Source organism: Ranitomeya imitator, chromosome 2 (assembly GCF_032444005.1).
Source record: "Ranitomeya imitator isolate aRanImi1 chromosome 2, aRanImi1.pri, whole genome shotgun sequence".
NCBI classification, from domain to species: Eukaryota; Metazoa; Chordata; class Amphibia; order Anura; family Dendrobatidae; genus Ranitomeya; species Ranitomeya imitator.
In genome coordinates, this window is record NC_091283.1 from 343,705,562 (window position 1) to 343,712,967 (window position 7,406).

Consider the following 7,406-nt stretch of genomic DNA (forward strand, 5'->3'; position numbering starts at 1 on the left):
AGTTATTTTGTCTTCATTGCCCAATGATATAAAAATCTGTGACAGACCCATGGTGTCAATATGGTCACTGCACCGCTAGATGAATTGAGAGGTGTAGTTCGTAAAGTGGGGTAACTTATGAGGGGTTATGTTGCTCTGGCACCTCATGGCTCTCTCTTTGGGTCATGGCACCTACAAACCATAACAGTAAAATGTGGCGCTCTTTGCCTTCTGAGTTTTGCACTGTGCCTGAAAAATATTTCCCGATTACATGTAGGGTATTGGCACACTCAGGAAAAAATGGACCTCAATTTGTCGCAAAAAAAAAAAAATACTATTAGCTCTTAGAAAAATTTAAAACTTGGGGATAAAACCACATTTTAGTGGTAAAAATTTGTGATGAGCGAGTGTTCTCATGGTTCGGGTTTTCCCGAGCACACTCGAGTGACCTCCGAGTATTTGTTAGTGTTCAGAGATTACGGTAAGTTTTTATCACCTCAGCTGAATGATTTACAGCTAGTAGCTAGCCTGAGTACATGTGGGGGTTGCCTGATTGCTAGGGAATTCCCACATGTAATCAAACTGTCTGGTAGTCGCAAATCATTCAGCTGCTGCAAGGAAAACTAAATCTCCGAGCAGTCATAAATACTCGGAGACCACCCGAGCAACGAGTACACTCGCTCATCACTAGTAAAAATGTAATTTATTCTTTCTTCACCTCTCAGTGGTATAACATTCTGTAAGGCATATGTGGTGTTAATATGATCACTGCACCCCTAGATGAATTAATTGGGGAGTGTAGTTTGTAAAATTAGCTCACATATAGGGAGTTTCTGTTGTTCTGGCACCTCAGGGGCACTGCCAATGTGACAAGGCACCCTCAAACCATTCCAGCTAAATCTGAACTCCAATATGGTGCCTCTTCCCTTCTGAGCTTTGCACTATGCCTCAAAAGTAGTAATCCCCTACATATGGGGTATCGGCGTACTGAAGAGAAATTGCCCAACAACTTCTGGGGTTCAATTCCTCCTGTTACCCTTGGTAAAATAAAAAATTGGGGGCGAAAATATGTTTGTGGAAAAAATAAAATTTTTTAATTCTACGTCTCTACGATATAAACTTCTGTAAAGCACCTTGGGATTCAAAGTGCTCACCACACATCTAGATAAGTTCCTTGGGGGTTTAGTTTCCAAAATGCTGTCACTTGTCGGGGGTTTCTACTGCTTAGGCACACCAGGGGCTCTTCAAACCCGACATGGCATCCGATCTCAATTAAAATTTTGCGTTGAAAAAGGCAAACGGCGCTCCTTCCCTTCCGAGCTCTGCCATGCCCCCAAACAGTGGTTTACCCCCACATATGGGGTATCAGGGTACTCAGGACAAATTGCACAATAACTTTTGGGGTCCAATTTCTCCTGTTACCTTGGGAAAATAAACAAATTTGGATCTGAAGTAAATTTTGTGTAAATAGAAAGTAAATGTTCAAATTCCTGTGAATCACCTTAAGGGTTAATAAACTTCTTGAATGTGGTTTTGAGCACCTTGAGGGGTGCAGTTTTAGAATGGTGTCACTTTTTAAAATTTGCACCAAAAATTTCCTTTTTTCCACAAATAAAAAAAAAACATATCAAACAAATCTTACCACTATCATAAAGTACAATATGTCACGAGAAACCAATCACAGAATCAATGGAATCGGTTGAAGCGTTCCAGAGTTATTACCTCATAAAGGGATAGTGGTCAGAATTGTAAAAATTGGCCCGGTCATTAACATGCAAACCACCCTCGGGGGTAAAGGGGCTAAGCCGCTGTGTGTTCCCTACACCCTCCACCTGTGGGAGTACAGTTCTTTAAGTGCTGTGTATACTCTGCCCCCTCAGCCTGTAGGAGTACTGTCCTTTAAGCCGCTGTGTACTCTGCAAATCCATCTATGAGATTACTGTGCTAAGAGCCGCTGTGTGTACTCTGCACCCTCCGCCTCTTGGAGTACAGAGGGTGCAGAGCCACTGTGTGCACTCTACACCTTCTGCTTGTGAGAGAACTGTCCTTTAAGCTGCTGTGTGTACTTTGCACCCTCCTCCTGTGGGAGTACTGTACACTTAAGCTGCGGTGTCTACTCTATCCCCTCCGCCTGTGGAAATACTATCATTTTAGCTGCTTTGTGTACCTTGCACCGTCTGCCTGTGGACGTACTGTCCTTTAAGCTGATGAATGTCCCCAGCACCCTACACCTGTGGGAGTACTTTTCTTTAAGCGCTGTGTATACTCTGCTCTCTCTGCCTGTGTGAGTACTGCACCATTAAGCTGCTGTGTGTACTCTGCCGCCTCTGCCTGTGGAAGTACTGTCCTTTAAGCTGCTGTGCGTACTCTGCACCCTCCTTATGTGGAGTACTATCCTTTAAGCCACTGTGTGTTCTCCGCAAACCCACCTGTGAAAGAATGTGCTAAAAGTCGCAGTGTGTACTCTGCAACCTACACATGTCAGAGTACTGTCGTTTAAGCTCAGTGTATACTTTGCACCCTCCGCCTGTGGGAGTACTGTGCTTTAAGCTGCTGTGTATACTCTGCAAACCTGTCTGTCAGACTTTCGGGTTCATATTCCAACAGAACACATGGTTGGGCATCAGTGCACTCAATTTCTTCGAATTGTTGGCCAGGTCCAGGTGGATGGCCCATGGAACTACAGCCAGCAGTCATCAGAAAGCTTGCTTTATTTGCTAGGGGTGAGGTGGAAGACAGATGCTCATGGAAAATCTGTGCTTTCAACAGGAAGACCAAGCAAAGGTACCGAAGGCACTCTGAGCCAATCAATCTAAAACCACCTCTACTTCTTCTGGCCTCACTTTTCGTCGAGTGGTGCTCGTGCCTATGCAGAACGTCCTGTCGTCTGTGTGCAGTAGAGGAAGGTGTTTCATTTTAGCATGTAGCAGGCATTGCTGTGGAGTGGGTAAAGCAAACCTACAGTGAGTATGGAAAGTATTCAGACCCCTTTCAAATTTTCACTCTTTGTTTCATTGCAGCCATTGGTAAATTCAAAAAAGTTCATTTTTGTCTCATCAATATACACTCTGCACTCCATCTTGACTGAAAAAAAACAGAAATGTAGTGATTTTTGCAAATTTATTAAAAAAGAAAAACTGAAATATCACATGGTCATAATATAAGTATTCAAACCCTTTGCTCAGTATTGAGTAGAAGCACCCTTTTGAGCTCGTATAGCCATGAGTTTTCTTGGGAATGATGCAACAAGTTTTTCACAGCTGAATTTGGGGATCATCTGCCATTCTTCCTCGCAGATCCTCTCCAGTTCCCTCAGGTTGGATGGTGAATGTTGGTGGACAGCCATTTGTAGGTTTCTCCAGAGATGTTCAATTGGGTTTAGGTCAGGGCTCTGGCTGGGCCAGTGAAGAATGGTCACAGAGTTGTTCTGAAGCCACTCCTTTGTTATTTTAGCTGTGTGCTTAGGGTCATTGTGTTGTTGGAAGGTGAACCTTTGGCCAAGTCTGAGTTCCAGAGCACTCTGGAAGAGGTTTTCATCCAGGATATCTCTGTACTTAGCCAAATTAATCTTTCCTTCAATGACAACCAGTCGTCCTATCCCTGCAGCTGAAAAACACCCCCATAGCATGATGCTGCCACCACGTTTCACTGTTGGGATTTTATTGGGCAGGTGATGAGCAGTGCCTGGTTTTCTCCACACATACCTCTCTAGAATTATCACCACAAAGGTCTATCTTCGTCTTATCAGACCAGAGAATCTTATTTCTCATAGTCTGGGAGTCCTTCATGTGTTTTTTAGCATACTCTATGCGGGCTTTCGTATGTCATGTACTGAGGAGACGCTTCCGACGGGCCACTCTGCCATAAAGGCCTGACTGGTGGAGGGCTGCAATGATAGTTGACTTTGTGGAACCTTCTCCCATCTCCCTACTGCATGTCGGGAGCTCAGCCACAGCGATCTTGGGTTTCCCCTTTACCTCTCTCACCACGGCTCTTCTCCCACAATTGCTCAGTTTGGCTGGATGGCCAGGTCTAGGAAGACTTCTGGTGGACCCAAACTTCTTCCATTTAAGGATTATGGAGGCCACTGTGCTCTTAGGAACCTTGAGTACTGCAGAAATTCTGTTGTAACCGTGGCCAGATCTGTGCCTTGCCACACTTCTGTCTCGGAGCTTCTTGGCCAGTTCCTTTGACCTCATGATTCTCATTTGGTTTGACATGCACTGTGAGCTCTTATATAAACAGATGTGTGCCTCTCCAAATCAAGTTCTATCAGTTTAATTAAACACAGCTGGACTCCAATGAAGGAGTAGAACCATCTCAAGGAGGATCACAAGGAAATGAACAGCATGTGACTTAAATATGAGTATCTGAGCAAAGGGTCTTAATACTTATGACCATGTGATATTTCAGTTTTTCTTTTTCATTCAATTTGCAAAAATTTCTAATTTTCTGTGTTTTTCAGTCGCGATGGGGTGCAGAGTGTACATTAATGTGAAAAAAAATTAACTTTTTTGAATTTACCATATGGCTGCAATGAAACAGAGTGAAAAATTGAAAAGGGTCTGAATACTTTCCGTACCCACAGTATCACTCCTCAATTTCCCTCACTCCAGACTAAACGACTCCGACTCCACAGCACTGGTCACTACTGAGCATGTACATAAAGTGCTGCACAGATTCATCTCAACTAAAAGCCGAAATCCTTAGATCAGGAACAGAGCAGACATTTACAGGACATTTCATAACTTTTCCACATTCTTATCTAAAAATGTACAACACAGACTGCATTGAACTACTATATTCAATTTATTAGGTATTTTAGGAGTCGGTTGTGGTCCATTTTATATTGACCGACATCATCAAAATCGACACTAACTCCATGACTCCGACTCCACAACCCCGGTAGCAGGCACAGATCTACCACATCCTCTCTCTCCCTGCAGTAGCTACACCACATCCTCTGTTTGATGCTCTCTTCATTGTATTCAACCCAAAAAAGTGCAGAGTATTAAATGGCCTGTATACATACACTCCCTGACAGAAGTTATGTCGCTTATCCATGTTATGTAAATAAAAGCTTATAACCTGACGTTAAATTCTTCCATTGGTTGTATAAATTATTTTTTTTGAAAGCTGAAACTCTCCGAAATGTGGTTTAGGTTAAGAAAATATATTGGCATCAATGCAGAAATATTGATCAGTTAATGGACACAGAATGGTCAGAATTTGGCAAGACAAAAGTTTTGTCACCTGGTCATATAATGCACCCAATCCTAGTTTACATCCTCACCTGTGCTCAGTAAATGATCAGTTAATTAGTGTGTGTGTGTATAAAAAGAAACCCAGCACCCCAGGCCTTCACTTGAACTGCAACTTGAGCTCTGACAACATGCCAAAAATCCACCCTGCGACCAAAGCCTGGATTATCAAGAGGTTGAAGACCAGATCCACTGCAGAGGTGGCTGGCACCTTTAATGTGTCTCATCGTCAAGTACAAAGAATTAAAAAAAGATTTGAAGAGACTGGAGATGTGTTTGACAAGTCCAGGTCCGGCAGACCCCGCAAGATAACTACTCAAAAGGAACGTTTGTTGGTTAGAACATCCAAATCAAACCCCTCTTCCACTGTAGCAGAGCTCCAACAGGCCTGGTCAGCTCAAGTCCCTGTGTCAACTAGACCAGTTTGTAGGATTTTGTCTCAAAATGGCCTCCATGGTCGAATCAGTGCCCAGAAGCCAGCACTAAACAAAAGGCAAATAAAAAAAGTGTGGCATTTGCAAAGTCCCACAGCCTGCTAAACAGATGGACGCTGGAAAAGCGTCAGAAGGTGGATTTCTATGATGAATCTTAAGTAGAATTACACCACAGCCGCTGCAAACACTGCAGGAGACCTACTGGAGCCCGTATGGATCCAAAATACACCCAGAAAACAGTTACATTTGGTGGTGGAAAGATCATGGTCTGGGGTTACATTCAGAATGGGGGTGTGCAAAACATTTGCAAGGTGGAAGGCAATATCAATAGCCTAAAATATCAAGAAGTATTAGCTACCTCTTATATTCTAAATCATAAAAGGGGTCAAATTCTGCAGCAGGATGGTGCTCCATCTCATACATCTATCTCTGCAACAAAGTTCCTCCATGCAAAAAAGTTCAAGGTGCTCAAGGACTGGCCAGCCCAGTCACCAGACATGAACGTCATTAAGCATTTTTGGGGTAGGATGAAAGAGGAAGCTTGGAAGACAAAACCAAAGAATCTAGATGAACTCTGGGAGGCATGTGAGGCTATGTGCACACATTGCATATTTGCCTGTGGAATTTCCTGTGCAGATTCTGAATTTCTTGGCAGAAAACGCAGGTCAGAATCTGATCCTTTTTTTGGTCTGTGCACACGTTGCAGATTTTTGTGCGGATTTCTTCCTTCTTTTTACCCCTGCAGATTTCTATTATGGAATGGGTGCAGAAACGCAGCAGAACTGCACAAAAGAAGTGACATGCTGTTTTATGAATCTGCTGCGTTTTCAGTGCAGATTTTTCCGCACCATCAGCACAGCATTTTTGTTTTGCCATTGATTTACATTGTACTGTAAATCACTTGCAGATCTGCAGTGTTTCTGCGCGGAAAAAAAAGCTGCAGTTCTGCAGGAAATCTGCAACGTGTGCACATAGCCTAAGACTGCATTCTTTGCTATTCCCGATGACTTCATTAATAAATTGTATGAATCATTTTTGAACTGCATAGATGCAGTCCTTCAAGCTCATGGAAGTCACACAAAATATGAAATATGACTCTAATAGCACCACAACTTCATTCACCAATGTTATGCTGATCAGCTGAACGGCGTCTCAGCTGCATGTGTCGTAAATAAGCAGGAACCCAAACAAATTAGCTCAACACTAGTCAGGAGTCAAGTTCTGTGTCAAGTTCTGACCCGAACCATACTTTTCACTGTATGTTTGTCAAAAACGGCAATTTTTTGATATTTTAAAAAATGAAAACAAATATATTAAACTATAATTACCAGAAATATAAAGTAAATATTTCAGAATCACTGGAATGAGAAGAAGCATCCAAACTTATCACCACATGAAATGGCACACGTCAGATACAAAAATGAGGCCTCAAGAAGAACACAAAACTGGATGCGGGAAGTGATTAAGTCAGAGTATTTTGGGTAATAACTACAAATTAATAACTAGTGGAGAAACTTCTGTGGGGTAATTAGAATATTTGACACGGTGGCTCTTGGGAATGTAAACTATTGTAAGAGCCAATATTTTTTGTCAGATGGGTTTCTTGAAGAAAACATTTTATAATAGAGCTGAGGTATCTTAAATTTAGATCTTGGGTATTTGTCAGAGGTAATGAAGACTTTTTTCAATACTACCAAGGAGTTACAGACTCAAATAAGTATTAAAGACATCA

At 42.3% G+C, this 7,406-nt stretch overlaps 1 pseudogene; it reads right to left on the minus strand.

The window, feature by feature from the left end:
• Positions 1–7,406, minus strand: part of LOC138666521 (zinc finger protein 268-like) — a 171,996-nt pseudogene that overhangs the window by 4,771 nt on the left and 159,819 nt on the right.